We start from the raw sequence: 16,717 nt of genomic DNA, 5'->3' as shown, positions 1-16,717 counted from the left end.
CCCTTTTAATTCTCATTCAGTATTGCTGGGTGTGACCTTTTAGATTGTTTCCATGGAGATGTGACCCACGCAATTGTGGGTAGTAACTTTTGATTAGATGGTTTCCATGGAGATGTATCTCCACCCATTCAACATGGGGTTACTTATTAGAGTCCTTTAAGAGGGAACCATTTTGGAAAAAACTTTAGAGCCACCAGAAACAACAGAGCCACCAGAACTGACAGAACCCCAGGGAAGCCATTGAAGATTCCTGGAGAGAAAGCTAGCAAATGTCACCATGTACCTTTCCAGTTGAAAGACAAATCCCAAACATCATCGGCCTTCTTGAACCAAGGTATCTTTCCCTGGATGCCTTAGTTTGGACCTTTTTATAGCCTTGCCTTAATTTGGACATTTTCACAGCTTTAGAACTGTAAATTTGCAACTTAATAAATTCCATTTTTAAAAGCCACTCCATTTCAGGTATATCACATTATGGCATCTTGCAAACTAGAACAGGAGTAGTGAGACCTAAGTTCTAGAAGGGCTTGGATGGCCTTCGAGGCCTGTTTTCTCTTTGAGCCTTGGATCCAGTCATGCTTTCTCTGTGCTCCAACCATACATTCCTTGCCATTCCTGATTAACCTTCATGGGTGCTGCTCAAATATGCCACGCTTTATAGCTGTTGCTGCCCCCTTCTATGCGCAGACAGAATTACTTTCTAACTTGCATGAATTCATTTGTTATTGTATACATTTCTCTATGTTAATTTTGCGTGTCTAGCTCTACAATAACATTTTGAGTAAAGAAAGGACAATGTGCGCCTGTGCCTGGCAGAGCAGCGGGCACATAACTGGTTTCTACTGACTTCTGTGAGTCCATCAGGTCATTCAACACTCTGATAACCAAGCAGAGGAATGTAAAGGAGGTAGGAAACGTAAGTAATATAGTTAAAGTAATGATGGAATAATACAGCAAAAGCAGTATTTTAAGAAAATTATTCTGGGGATAGAATCTATCAAACAGAAGACAAATTAGAGATGAGGAAACCAGCTAGAGATCCACTGAGGTGATTCAGGTGTGACATCATTCCCATTATCCGCTCGTGGATATAGTTCGAATAATTCTTCCTCTCTTTCCTTCATCAATTTTTCCCTCTCTAGTGGGTTTTTCCCGTCAATATGCAACCATGCTATAATTACTCTAAAGCAAGCAAACAGAAAAGAAAAAAAAACTCTCTTGACCTCATGTTTCTCTCCCGCTATCACTTGAATTTTCTGCTTTCCTTTGCAGGAAAACTTTGAAAATTAATTATATTCTCTGTCTCCATTTTCTCTCTGATCCCAGTCAAGCTGTCATCCCCACAACTCCACTGAAAATACACTTGAAAAAAGGTACCGTGAACTCTTATGTTGTTAAAGCCAGTGGTTAGATTTTGGTTATTTTCTCATCTGCCCTTACAGCAGGATCTAACAGTTATTTACTTAATTTCTAGGCCACCCTTTCCTCCTGATTTTTCCCTTTACATCACGGGCAACTATTTCACTCTCTTTTGCAGGTTGCTTCTTATTTCCCCAACCTCAAAAATATGAGAGTCTGAGGACTCAGTCCTTAGCCTTTTCTCTACTACATTCACTCCCCTTGGTGATCTCATTCAGTCACATGCTTTTAATGCCTTGCATATACTGATAATTCATAGATTTATCTCTCCAGCCTGACTTCTTACCAGAACTCCAGTTATATATCCAACAGCCTATCCAACGTCTCTGACTGGACATCAAATACTCATTAGATTTCTTGACTTTACTCCCAAAATTGCTTCTTCTATAGTCTTCCCCATCTCACCAGATGACAGCTCCATTCTCTTAGTTGAATTAGAAAATCAGTTGATCAATCAATAAATTAATAAGCCTTGGAGTTGCCCAGGACTTCTGATTTGCTCACATCTCATATGGAATCTGCCACCAAATCATTTAGTGATGCCTTCATACACCAGACCTCTTCTCACCACATTCACCCTTGCCACCTGGGTCTAAACTATCACTATCATCTCCTGACCGTATTATTGAAAAATTTGATCTCCCTGTAGCTAAACTTATATTCTTCTCCCACCCAGTCTGTTTGAAAAAGAACACTGAGCCAGAATGTTTCAGTAATCTGTTCTTATATAACAAAAAGACAAAAAAAAAAAAAATTCTGTTGCTTTAAAAACAATTATTTGTAATATGTCATGGTTTTGCAATCTGGGTATATTCAGCAGGCTGGCTCCTCTTAGGAATTCTGGGGATGTAACATCCAAGAAAGCTTCTTCATTCACATGTCTGTTACTTCAGCTGGATATCTGGAAAGCTAGAGAATGGCCAGGTACCTGTCTCTCTTTATGGCCTTTCGACATGGCTAGCTTTACAGCATGTTTGTCTCACAGTAGTTGGACTTCTTAAATGGAAGATAACTTCCAAGACCCTTAATTGCTCATCTGATTATAGCATCAAGTGTTCAAACTTGATGTTTAAGTCCAAAATATCATTCTGTAAGTTAGATCTAGATGTGGATGAGATTTCTCAGGTGCAGTTCTTTAGCGCAGAGATCTGTGACTTAAAAAGTCTTGTTTTTTTTATCACTTTTCCTACTCTAACATATGATGGTATACAGAGATAGGACAGTTGCAACAGACAATAATGTTTAAAAACAGGAAAATGGAGGACATAAAACAGTCATTAGTCATAATAATTCTTAAATCTAGTAAGGCATATGTCCCCTATTCTCCTTACTCTGTAAGCAGGGGAGTGTTCCCGATTAAGGTTCAAATTTATTCCCTGAGAATGTTCTCTATAGCTTTATCTCCATCCTGTGGTCTCTTTCTGTGATTCATCCTTCCTTTCCCATAAGATATGGCCCACATTTTCAGTCGAGAAGTGTGCTTTCTATTCTTAGAGGGTTAGGGACCCAGAGAACTCATATGTACCCCATTTTATTTAGCTTGTGGTACTGTTTTTAAGTACAATACTCTTAAAAACTTTAGGGGCTTCTTATGAGTTTTGTTGTGGTTCACTCCGATAGATGAAAGTCACAATCACAATACTCTTAAGACAGAACCCTCTTTACATAGGCTACAAATCAGGATGCTGTAAGAGAAACCCTTAAAGTTTTTAGAAGTCCCCCCCCCACTTTTTTTCCTATCTGAGAGGGTCTATGATGCATCACCTTAAATTTTTCAGAGGTCTTAATGAAGGGTCTTCTAGCCACACCCTTCATTTGATCTTTAACCTAAGATCATACTATACAAGCAGCCCCTGGATTTTGTCTTTGTCCTTAGACCACTTCTTTCTTTGAGAATCCTTTGCTGTCTGGAAAGATGAGAAGGAGAAATAGTTTTCTTTACCAAACTAACAAGTCCTAGGTTGAAGTATTTCCTTTAAATTCTGCTTGAGCACCTCTTTAGTTCATCTTTCTCTTACTGTTCTTTTTCATAGGAAGCTGTTGAAGCCAATTATCACTTTCAAAAATCTTCTTAGATGCACAAATTCATTACGTACATTTTCTTTCTTCCGCATTATTGCAGGGGGTAGCATTGTCAAACATCCTGCCACTACATAGCATGAGATGCCTTTTCTCCAGCTCTCAGTAGCAATTCATCACAGCCTTTCTTGCCTTCACTAACAGTTTCTTTGCTGCTCTTCAAATGTCTATCCACTGCCTGGTCTCATACCAATTTCAGTCTCAATTATTAATTGGCTTAATGGCTAAAATAACCGTTTTATTTACTCAGCATCCTGAGGTTAGACACTTGGACAGGGCACAATGATGATGACTTGCTTCAAATCCACAATATCTGTGACATCACTCAAATGGCTCAGAGCTGTCTGAGACGATTCAGCATGGGTCATATATATGGGGCTTCAGTCCTGGTTGTTGATTGGGCTCCCTGGCTCCTTGCCACTTGGCCTTTCTACATAGCTAGATTGGCCTCACTCCAAGGGGTGATGGTCCAAGGGTTGTCAGAATCCTTACATGATATTCAGCTTCTGTTTTGGTTTGCTAAAGCTGCCAGCATGCAATATACCAGAAATAGGTTGACTTTTACAATGAGTATTTATTAACTTAAAATGTACAGTTCTTAGGCCATGAAAATCCCCAAATTAAGTCAACAGGATGATACCTGTACTCTGAAGAAAGACTGCTGGCATGTGGAACATCTCTGCTACATGGGAAGGCACATGACCAGCACCTCGTGGTCCTTCACTCCCAGGTTTCATTGCTTTCAGCTTCTGATCCCAGTGGCTTTCTCCTTGTGTCCTGTAGGTCCTTTCTTAACTTCTCTGGGGCTTTACTTTCCAAGTTTTCTCTTAATTTCATCTCTTTTAAAGGGGTCCCAGTCAGAGGATTAAGACTCCCCTTGAATGGGATAGGTAACATCTCAACTGAAATAACTTAACCAAAGGTCCCACCCACAATAGGTCTATCCCCACAGGATGGATTAAAAGAACATGTCCTTTTCTGGGGTACACAACAACTTCAAACTAGCACAGCTTCTGAGAGAGAAGTGTAACTGCAAGCACTCGTAAGGCCTGGCTGTGGAAATTACCCAGTTGTCACTATTATCTCATTCTATTGGAAAAGCAAGTCTTAAGGCCATCCCATATTCAAGGGGAGAGGACATATACTCTACTTCATTTCAGGCCGAGTGGCATGGATGTTCATGGAGGGAAGGCATTGACTGATGGAAGCCATCTCTGGAGATTCTGTGCTGTAAATCATTATTTTGTTAAAAGATTAATCAGATCATGTCGCTTAAACATCAAGTTTGAACCCCCCATTGCCTTCTCATCTTATTCCGGTAAAATCCATATTCCGTTACAATGGTCATCAAGGCCCTCCGTGATTTGTACCCATATTATCTCCTCTACTACTTTTTCCTTAGATCACTGATTCAGTCATGTTGACAGCCTTTCAATTCATCAGTTTTACTAGAATGTTTTTGTCTAAGGGCCTTTGCTCTCACTCTTCCCTCTCTCTAGAGTGCTCTTCTCACAGATATGGTCCATCCTCTTATCTCTTCCAGAACTTTGCTCAAATATCTCCTTTTCAACGAGACCAATCAGGTCCCTGATGGGAGTACTTCAAATTGTCCTCCCCAAAACAAATAGCTTGGTTAAGTAAAATAAATACAGACTATAAATAGACATAATCAATTCATTTCAGTTTTTCTTAACCAATGAATTAAGCAAAAAAACTTTCTGTTTTTTTTTTATTATAGATTTTCAGCTAAGGGACTATGAACTTTTATGTATTTTACTTAGTAATTTGTTTATTAACCTTTCCCCCATTAGAATTCAAGGTACATATTTTTCATTCATTTCTATATCCACATCATCTATAAGTTCCCAGCATATGGTAGTTCTCAATCAATATTTGCTGAATGAATGGATGGGTGGATGGATGGATGATGCTAGAGTACCACTAGAAGTATTGAGATATGGAAAGAGGAGCTATTTTCAAGGATAATTTTATTTATAACTTTTACTTATTTGTTGAATTGGTTTATTTCATTCAGCAACAAACACTTTTGAGTGCCTGTACAGGCCAAGCACTCATCTAGGCATTTGATTGGCCTTTTTGCAATGTGAAGGGCAAAACACAGGGAGGAGTCACAGGTGACTTAAAGATTTTAGCATGGAAGGCATGAAAAAAAAATCTTGGCATGAAAAAAAATCTTTGCATGAAAAGATATGGGGTATAACTAAGACATGGGATGATCTGGGGGAATGGATGAACTCAATTTTGGAAATGGTAAGATTGAGATAAGAGTGGGACAAACAATTGACGATGTCCTGTAAAGTGATTAGAAGTAGTGGGCTGCAGACTGGGTGAGTTATTTGTACAAGAGAGTTTGATTTGTGCATTAACAGTAGAGAATAATGTCAGAATGTTTCATTGGAAGGAAGTGTGTGTGTAGAAGGTTTGGGCCACTTAAGAAGAGGGACTATTACTCAGCTACGCATTCTGAAACAGGAACTACTCAGGGAAGGGCTTAGAGAAAGGGTTGACAAGTTTGCAGCTCTTCAAAAGGGAATGTGAGACTTCTCGCACCTTTCAGCCCTTGCTTGCTTGCATTCTCTCTGCTTGATACTCTCTGCTTGCCTGCTCTCTTGAGGGGTTTCGTGTCTCTTGTATGTCTACAGTCATCTTTAGAGACTGACCTCTTCTCTGAAGTTTTCCCAGTAAAACCCCAACTTCACCTTCCTTCTGATTCCCTAGAAATACTGACCACATCCTTCCTTTGTGCTCTCTCCCTTGGATGAATGTTTTTCTAATAGTCTCTGCAAAATTTTATCATATTTTATCATATTGCTTTGTGTTTATATTGTCTCTCCTGCCAGGTAAATAATAAAAGTGATACAAGGGCTGAAATTTGAGAAACACCACGTCCTCAGTTGCTTAACACCTCATCTGACATTTAGCAGACCTTCAGGAATATTATTTTTGTTTTCAATCCTCTACTGCCTGTTGCTGAGGGGTCAACTAGGACAATGTTATGAGAAAAAGGGTTTGAGTAGATTTGTTTTAAAGTAAGTCCTGGTGGCTTTTGCTCGTAAGGCTGTTGGGAAATTTTTCCAAGCATATTTCTTATTGTCAAGGGCAGGAAGGACTTCCTGAAGGCTTAGACTGGGTCAGGATGCAGACAGGATTTTTATATCCATTATTAGAAGTGTGAACTTTATTCTAAACAGCATAAATTTTAGGACTTTAAAAGTAGGACACTAATATTCTATGCCAGTTTTATTAATTAAGGGATTATTTTATAAAGTGCAATGTAAATTCATCAGTCAGTGAAAGGAAATTGAAACAAGCCACGCTCTTGTTTCTAAATTCCTTCAGTCACAATTTGTTCAGTTTTAAGTCTATTTGCCAAAGAAGATATTATTTCGGTAATTTGTAAAAGATGAGGGAAATTTTGTAAAAGTGGTAGTATTGTTGATATTTATTTAGTGTCTCTTCTCCTGGGAACAGGTATACAGTCCTAACGACATTTCTGATAATATTTAAAAACTTTCCACAACCACAAATGCCATTTAAAAGAATTCTGTACTTTATATCTTTAGTCTCTGTTCCTGGAAAGCAAGATCCTAGTTCCCATTATTTTGCCATGAATCTCTAAAATTTCAGACATGATTTTGCTGATGACTTTCATTTAAAGTTGTGATGTTTCTTTTCTACACCTTGGCCTTCCTTAATTTAAGGAAAGGCTGTTTCAACCTCTTGTGAGGTTGAAACAATGGCTTCCTTGGTCCCTGTCTCATATCACTAAAACAGTGGTTCAGAATCAGGACCCAGCGATCTAAATTCAATAATCAAAAGCCATGATCAGTACTCGACTATGCTCTCCCCCTTGTTCTGGGGGAAGAGGGCTTCCATGCCCCTCTCCATCTTCAGTAGCCAACCAGGGACTGGACTCATGGTGGCTTATCTGGAGAGTGGGTGATGGGCACTGGCAGATGCTGTGACGCAAATTGCTCACTGTTCTTTCTTGCAGTTTCTCAGCCTCTTTGACCTGCTCTTCCCTGGATGCTGCAGTACTCTCCTGGCCTCTGGAGCCCCAGAACAATTGTTTCAAACATTTTCTGCCTATTCACTAGCTGGTTTGGGGGAACAAGTGATTCATGATGCCTCCTACTCCACCATTTTCCCTGGAAGTGTCCCTTTATGTTAGTTTGCAAGCTGCTGGAATGTGATTTACCTGACATGGAATGGCTTTTAAAAGGGGAATTTATTAAGTTGTAAGTTTCGGTTCTAAGGCTGTGAAAATGTCCAAATTTAAGGCATCTATGGAGAGATACCTTGATTCAAGAAGGCTGATGATGTTCAGGGCTTCTCACTCAGCTGGAAAGGCATATGGTGATACCTGCTAGCTTTCTCTCCTCATTTCATAAGGCTTCCCTGGGGGCATTTTCCTTCTGCTCCAGAGGTCTCTGGTTTTGTGGACTCTGTTGGTTCTGGTGGCTCTGGGGGCTCTAAAGCTTTTTCCAAAATGGTTCCCTCTTAAAGGGTTCTAGTAAGCAACCCCGCCTTGAAAGGATGGAGATACATATCCATGGAAACCACCTAATCAAAAGTTACCACCTGCAATTTGGTAGGTCACATCTCCATGGAAACAATCAAAAAGGTCCCACCCAGTGGATTAAAGAACTTCATTTTTCTGGGGTATACAATAGAATAAAACTGGCACACCCTCTTTTCTTTATTTTTCCTCAGATCACAAGTAAACAGATGTTAAAATTTCTACTTTCATCCATCATATAGCTTGACTTTTCCTTCATTCCTCCCTCAACTCCGATTTCTTTGTTAATTCCTAGTGCCATCCGGAATATTTCCTGATCTAATTTTCTAATTCATTAATTTACTCTTCAGCAATATCTATTCTGGCATTCAACCCATCTACTTACGTCTTCATTTCCTCATTTTGGTTTTTATAATTTTGTATCTAACATATCCAGTTATTACTTCATGACTGATAGTTCCTCATTCATGTTTCCAAAATCCTTCTTACTGTTCTAAGAATATTTTTCTTCTTTAAATTCTTGCATTATCTGTTTCATTAGGTCTCCTCCACCCTCTATCCAGGCATAAATTTTCCCAGTTGTTTTCTCTGTTTTATAGAACTCCCACTGTATATTCTTCCCTGTACACTCCTGTTTTTTATTACTGAGATCATTGTTGGCTGGTATTATCAGTCAACAGGCTGAACCTTCAGCCCTATCTGATGCTCCTCCAAATGTGTCAGTATAAGGTATCTTTCAGGATGAAGAACATATACTGTTGCTTTCTGCATTCAACCACTCCATGACTTCCCACTCTTCTAAGACTTTGTTCCCTGAAGATCCTTCCTGATATCTTGCTCTAGGTATCACTCTGCCTGGTGGTGGTGATGGGATTAAAAATTGCTTGGAAGTCAGTTATGGGTTTATGCACTCGAAAATCACAACAAATTTAGTTCTAAGTATCCCACAGTCCAGGCCTAACCTGCAAGTACCAGTCACGGTTCACATGTGCAGTTACTCTGCCTTCCAGGGAAAATGAGGGAGAAAATGGAGAGAAAACTTCCCTCCCTAGCTCATCTTCCACTTTTGGGCCTGACTCTGTCCAGCTTTCAGTTGCCAAACTAATCGACAATCCCTTTCTCTCTCCCAAGGGTTTCACAGGTGCCTGAGCATGACTAGCAATAGCTCATGATTATTATCCTTACCACATTCCTTGTACCTGCCCAACTCATCATTCAAATAGTAGTAGATATGTGAATTTATTATTATGTTTGTCATTATTATCATCAAGCTACGTTGGACAAAGTTCCCTTTGTAAAAATAGGAGCGTTGTGGCTTAGCCATGGTGATAAGAAGACTGTGAACCATCTAATTTCCCATCTCCCCAAAGTAAAAGAGTGCTAATTGGGCTACAGTGAGTTGGATGAAGCAACAATTCCTTCAAAGCAGTTGTGGTTAATATGTTTACTTAGTTGTTCTAACCCAGAAAGTAGCTATTTGGAAATAAGTGGAGTGGAGTAAATTGATGGGGAGTGGAGGGAATAGTTATATCTACGGTATGAAATGAGAAAACTCAAAATCTTCTAATAATTGTCTTTTAAATCTAGTCAATACACATGATGCTGTGTCAAATATATTACAACCCCCAATTTTAAGAATAAGGTAAAAAAAGAACTCTTTTGTGATTGAAGCTAATATGAAAAGGCAGTACAATGTTTATGCATGGTTTGTGCTCCGTAAATGCTAACTGAATGAACTATTAGTGGACAATTAAACTAAGAATCCAAGACACATGTTAAACCCTAATTTTACTTCTTTGTGCAATGTTGTATATTTAATTTCTCTGCGCTTGTATCCTGTTCTTGATAAGTAAGATGATTAGATCAGAGAAATTCCCTTAGGTGGCAAATTGAAGAATTAGCATAACACTAAATTTAATCATTATTGCGTTAGCCCACCTTTAACATTGTATGGATGTTATGGAACTTATGACCTGGAAAGGACTTTAAACACCTTCTGATGAAGCTGTGTTTTGCATCCTGAAACAAGTACGCTGAGCAGAAAGGGTCAAAAGCTCGAAGATTGTTGCAAATGTATAATCCCACAGAAGGAATGAGTGTTAAACGATGTCTATAAAAGCCCAGTTTCTTTGCACAAAAGCTGAGGAACATGGGAGAAGTGATAAAAATTAGAGAAAATGAAAAGCAAAGATATAAAGACGAAAAGAAAGACCATCTATTCATCATAGTAGTTTGGATGAGTAGAATATTTAATGATATCAATCAAAGAGGAAAAGAACAAACATTAATTAGTTCTCACTCTGTTATCTTTGCTTGAGATAATTATATACAGCCCTGTAGAAGAGGAAGACCCAACCGTGGTCCAAAATGTAGATTGTCTCTGCTGCACAATCTTGGAAAAGAAGGCCAGAAGCCACAGGAGCCATGCTAGATCCAGGTGTCCAAACACTTTGTCCATTGCCAGATAGGCTTTATTAATCGAAACAGTCTGCCTCTTAGCAATTTAATAAGCACTACTGCTTTGCTATATATAGAATTGAAGAGTTCAGTTGATTTGACAGGAAAGAGCCCAGCAAGAAATGCTTTGAAGCAATATGTTTGGAACTGTCACAGCAAATTTGTGGCAATGATATTGATTCAGAAATCCAGTGCTAAGGGTAAACCACTTGATAACAATTCATAAAGAGCCAAATATTTGGAATGGGAGATACCAGAGATCTAATCAGCAAGAATAACAAAACAGTGGAAGAAGGACAACCAGCTTTGCTGAAACTGTCCAGAGACAAGGTACTGAGGGGTAATGTGGACTAAAGTTCAGCTGCATCTAATAAAAGATCAATTTTACCTTAAAATTTTTAAACTGAATTCTAGATGTTAATTCCAAGGAGTGTAACAGTTGCACCCCTTTGCTTCTGTAAAGGAATGTTGAAAAGCAATGGAAATATTTAAATCTAGTTATTTGCCAGTGGGAGATGTGCTATATAATTAAGCTGTCATTTTTGCTGATAGGTTATTATCAGCAGGTAATAAGAAACGTGCATCATTACAAATTGCTGTACAATATTTCATACTGCAACAGATGAGGTATGTCTTCTGTGGCAGCACCGAGCAATCACATAGAGATTGGTGCTGTTATGCTGTAATAAATCACAATATACACTTTAATAGTTTTACAATTATCTATAGTGGCAGTACTGGAAAATTGTTTAGTAATGATTGGTTGATTTTTATGGCAAATAATAATTTTATATTGATCTTTTAAAATAAATACCTCAAGAATTCAAAAGAAGAACATTCATTTGAAACACATACCTTGGAACTTTTTCCTTTTTTGGATCATTTATATTTAACTGCAATTGTTTTTAAGTGTCATAAAGTCACAAAATTAGCGCCCTATGTGTATTTTTAGAATTTAAGATGATTATTACTTTTTTTAGTATTTTCACATGAAGATGCTTGCAGTAGGACTAAAAAGACTGAAACTAATCACTACTAAATCCAAGCCTGTGTACTTTTCAGCTGCTAGAAGCCAAAAGTAAATGAAAGAATAGCTTGGCCTATGGGATAAAAAGAAAATATTTCTTTTGTTCTTGAAGGACTGATGGTACAAGTCTTCGTCAATATTCTCCACATATTTCCCTTCCCCATCAGGTTTTTTTTTCCAAAACGTAGCTCAAATTTTGCCAATTGTGAAATCCTCACTTTGACACATCTTATCTCTGCCCCTTCAATTCCACTATACTGAGCTTTTGCCCTTTGCATGGTAAAGTTGGCAGCCTTCTTGTTTGTGAGAATTTTAAAGTCATATTGAAAGGTTATGACTTGACTTCCCAATGAGACCAGTGTAATCTAAGGTATGAAAATATTTGTTTCGAGTCTTGGACTTGATAAAGAGCTGACACTAGAATGTCAACCAACCACTGGACTAAGACACTTTCAGTCCACCTGACATGCTTTTCATAGCAAGAATTTCTTGAAAAAGAAATTAGTGCACGCTCCTTATATCATTGTGAACTGGCACTCTGAGTAGCACTGACTCCCTAAAAGATGTTCATGACCACTTTTTCTCTTATGACTTCTGGGGCACGGGGGAGGTAGAACAACTTGATTGTGAAGGAATGGATGACTGGTTCATGGTGAAGTGTTACATCCATAATGTGTGATAGCAACAGCTAACATTTTTGATGGCTCATTGTGTAGCAAGGCCATGCAGTTTGTGTGAATGAATTTACTTATATCATAATGGATCCTACGAGCTGCATACTACATTTCCTCCATTCTCCAGATGAAGAAATTAAGGTCCTGAGAGATTAATGAACTCGACCCAAATCTCACCATTAGTGGCTGAGTCAGAACTCAAACTCACATGTGTCTGAAACGAAACTCTGTATATATGTGTATATATACATGCAAAAAAAATGTGCTTTTTTTTTGTTTTGCATGGGCAGGTGAGAACTCTGCCACTGAGCCACCATGTATATTATTTTTTAGAGCTATCAAATAGAATTTTCTGCAGTGATGAAAGTGTTCTACATTTGCCGTGTGCAGTAGGATTGTTACTAGCCTCATTTGGCTTTTGAGCACTTGAAATGTGGCTGATACAACTGAAAAGCTGTTTTTTTAAAAAAAATTTAGTTAGTTTACATTTAAATCTAAATAGCTATATGTGATTAATGGCTACTGTATTGAACAGTACAATTCCAGATACTTTTTAAATGTTGCTAACTATAGATTAAGAATAGGAAAAGTAAAACAGGAAAATACATTTATAGCAGGTGTCATTCTTTTTCCCTCTCTAGAATTTCCTTGGATTACGCATTGAAAAGAGAGAATGAAATAAGGGAGGAGAGAAACAAAAAGAGAGAGAACAATAGAATTCAATAAAAACTTGAATATCTCCCCTGTTTAGGCACTGTGCTAAACTCTGGGCATTCTGAATGGGTAAGATATTGCCCCTCTCTTCAAGTATTCCTAGTCTAAATAATTTGTAGGTGTGTAATGAATATGTTATAGATTTTTTCCAGATAGTCTTCATATGTGATTAGACAATGTAAATCTCTTCTATCTAATATTTTGCAGTTTTATTTTTAATTTTGAATAGGTAACATAATCCCTTGTTATACAGAATAAGTAATATATTCCCATTAAAATTCAAAGAGTTCAAGGTACTTTTAATTCCTTTTGTAGATGTAATCAAACTATTATTTTCTAATGTATCCTTTTAGAAATATTTTCTGCACAAACAAACCAAAAAAATACCCAGATATATTCAATCCCTCTCTTTTTTAAAAGCAAATGCACCCTATAGATTAACTTTGCCTTTTTCATTTCAAAATATACCTTGAATACTTTTCCATATTGGTATTGAAAGAAAAAAGTTATTCTACTTTGTTACGAATGCATATTATTCCATTGTATAGACACAGCATAATCTATTTAATAAGTCACCTATGATGGGCATTTATGTTATTTCCCTCCTTTGTTATTAAAGGAAATGTTGACATGAATAACTTTAGCAGGTATATTCTGATGGGAGCTAGAATGGATTGCATTCATGTTCCTCAGAGCACATTCCATGAAACACAAGTCTCATGAGATGTTCACAATAAAAAAAGAGGTTTTGGACAAAATAAGTTTGGGTAACTCTGGGTATTCAATGAAAGTTCATTTTGTGTATCCTGTCAAATTAAAGAAGTCCCACAATAATCTGTTTCAGTTGAAAGAAGTGTTTCCCAAGCTTGCGTTTTCTCAAGTAATTGATGTCACTATTAAAGCTTGGGTTCCCTGGAAACAGACTCTGAGGTTGAAATGCAAATGCAGGAGGCTTACGGGGCACATTCTCAGGAATATTAACTGTAAGGGGCGATGGAAGCAGGAGGGACAGAGGGAGAAGTTGAAACGTGAGGGGGATGCAGCAGAGTCTCAGCCGATGCCATGAGAGAGTTCTGAAGCTGGGATAACATTTTGGAAATGTTGCAATTCAAGGGAAGAAAGCCAGACTTTGCAGTAGGTAGCTCTCTTCTAGGCAGGGGCATTTCTGGAAAGGGACACAGCTATGAGCTCTCACTTTTCCAAGTGAGGAGGACCCAGTATTTACTGAAACTCGAACAACTGCATGAAAAGAAATGTTTCTCAATTCCTAGATAGCCTTTGATGGTCAGAGTAGGCTTCCTGATCTCTTTGGGCTCAGTTTCCTTCCCTTTGAAATATGGATACCGAGCAGAAGGTTCTTTGGAATATCTAACTTTCATTGTCTTGAGTTCAATTTCAATATTTCTAAATTGAATTCCAAGACCATAGATGAAGAATCACATAAAAGGCCAACAACGTGAATGAGTCAGCCTTGATATTTTACTATTATTGCTTTGCAGTTATGGCCAATATGCATTGTCATACTTCTTTCAAATGTGCATCTCTTAATTTGGGGCAGACTCTTGGGGCAAAATGGCATCAGTTGAGTTGGTGTTTCTGTGCTTTTATAAAAAATTCTGGTTCTCTGTTGTTAAGCATTTGCTGCAGAAAGCTAACTTCTGTATTCCTAGAAACATTAGCTCATGTTGCTAATAAAAGATTAGATGTGGAGTACAAAAGGGAGTAGTCCAACTGTCTTTATAGCACAGTCCTAAGCACTCTTATTTTTCCTCCTATTAGAAGCTCAAGGGGGTAAAAAGGTATAGCCAGAAAGCTATAACATTTTCTCAAGGACCTTCTGTTAAAAGAATCAGCTGGGTCTACATGCCTTTTCTGTGCCATTTAGTGTACTTGCTAATTTCAATCCTATGCCTTCTGCAGAATTTATCTACTATGGTAGCCATAAATGTTAGTTTGTTTCCTTGTTAGAGAACGAAAAGAACCCAAAGAATGGCTTGGTGTGCCTGACACATTTGATGAGGTTTGTTGAGAGGATGGAAAAAAAATATCCAAGAAAAAGCCCGAAAGGAAAAGAAAAAAAATTTTTGTGAAATAAAGAAGAGAATGAAGTTCAAGTAAAATAAAGATTAAGGGATTAGCTAGTATAAGAATATGGTGCAGAGGAGAAAGCATAAAAGCAACCAAAAGCAAACAAAACATTTAGCTTCTGTGTCTAAGATCAACATAAAATAACAACAGAAATACAACAAAAATTGTTCTCAAAAAACTTGTTTTCATTCACAGTTTCATAAGGATTCTTACATTCTTATTATTGTATAGTAATGGATCAGGTAAGAGGATATTAAAAGAAGATAAGTATATAAGTATACTTATAAGTATATAAGTATATAAACTAAAAAATATGTAGAAAACAATGCAGTAGGAATTTGCTTTAAATAGATCCAAGATGAATTGAGCTTTTTCTAGCAGTCATCAATACTCCCTTTTCCTCCAAAGCAATCATATCTAAGACCTAACTCTGAAATGTTTCTAGAATCCATACCTTCATAATCCATTTTCAAAAATCACTGTCTCAGGCAGCTCCTGTGACTTTCTGGTCACTTTCAGTAACTAATTTGTCTAATCTATTTAAATGCCAGTCTCATTTCCATATGTCTCCTTCTGTCAAACGAGGCCAGTGGGGGAAGAGGGTGTGGTCCACTTTTCCATGCCTTCTGGCCTTTTTCTGCTTTTGACTGCTGGAAGGCAGGGACAGGAAGGGCGGCGTAGGGTGAAACGGCCAAAAGTCTCCTGACTCATCTAGGTCATCTTCTGTTGGTTGTTGCTTTTCTCCCCGGTTGACAATGACTAGCCCATTGATGCCTCTGTATGGGAGGGTTCCTATACTGCATATGTGAGAGTCCTTCCACATGCCTGTAGGGGCCTCCATACTTCCCTTCTGTGGAGTATTAGACATGATCTCTGCCTCCCCTTTTAGCCTCCTTTCCTGGAGATACAGCTTACCAGCTCTGGCTGTCTGAGTCCCCTGGCTGGTAGGTCAACCTTGACACAAGGGTGTACATACAGCTTTTCTGAACCACACACCTGAGATAAAGCCTGCCATGTCTCTCCATTATGTTTACTTTGTTCAGGTAGGTTTAAGGGCAAATCAACAATCCTACTAGCCAAGATGATGTCCAGCCTGAGAACGAGATGCCAATCTTTCTTGTGTACCCTCCCATGAAACTTAACATCAGGTCCTGACCGGTGATTACAATCATTGCCTCTCTCTCCCCAACCTAGTCTTTTAGTCTACGTTTAGTATATGAAAGGAAATAAAGATTGGCATTAGGATTGGTGTGGGTGGTGCTAGAAGCAGTTAGAGGTTTGTTTGTCTCTGAATAAACCCTGGAGTAGACATCTGGACCCAGCCACAAGACTCTTTAAAATGTGGAATAAACTTCATGCTTCTTTATCCCCAATATTAGATTCAAATCACCAATTCCAGAGCAAGATTAAAGCCACATTCAAAATCCTATTAAAATATTATACCTCACCCACCCTCTTGAAATCTGAGCCTCTGCAAATAGTATTTTGCTAGGCTAAAATCACTCATTCTTCAAAGCCAACTCAAATGTCATCTTCTTACTGAAGTCTTTCCAAGTCCCTTATTTTCCTTATTCCCATAAAATTAGCTGTCTCATTTTCTGTTTTCATATGGGGTTGTCTTCACTTTTCTATTAAAACTCTCACAGAATTAGTTGTTTGCAGATTTTCCTTTTCTGTTGGCTGTGAAGTTCCTTAAATATCTAGCAGGTACTTACATAT

At 38.0% G+C, this 16,717-nt stretch overlaps 1 protein-coding gene across 6 annotated transcripts in view; it reads left to right on the top strand.

The window, feature by feature from the left end:
* The window catches only part of IL15 (interleukin 15), an 83,850-nt gene that overhangs the window by 5,695 nt on the left and 61,438 nt on the right, over positions 1-16,717 (top strand). The window contains exon 1 of one of the 6 annotated variants that reach the window (XM_077139957.1): positions 12,895-12,979. The exons of the other annotated variants lie outside the window; for them this stretch is intronic. The gene's annotated coding sequence lies outside the window, so the exon portion shown is untranslated. Of the gene's footprint in view, positions 1-12,894; positions 12,980-16,717 lie in introns of those variants that run through there. 6 annotated transcript variants of the gene reach the window in all.

Source organism: Tamandua tetradactyla, chromosome 22 (genome assembly GCF_023851605.1).
Source record: "Tamandua tetradactyla isolate mTamTet1 chromosome 22, mTamTet1.pri, whole genome shotgun sequence".
NCBI lineage: Eukaryota > Metazoa > Chordata > Mammalia > Pilosa > Myrmecophagidae > Tamandua > Tamandua tetradactyla.
Note: the sequence above shows the minus strand (reverse complement) of the source record. Positions and strands in the feature narration are given on the sequence as shown.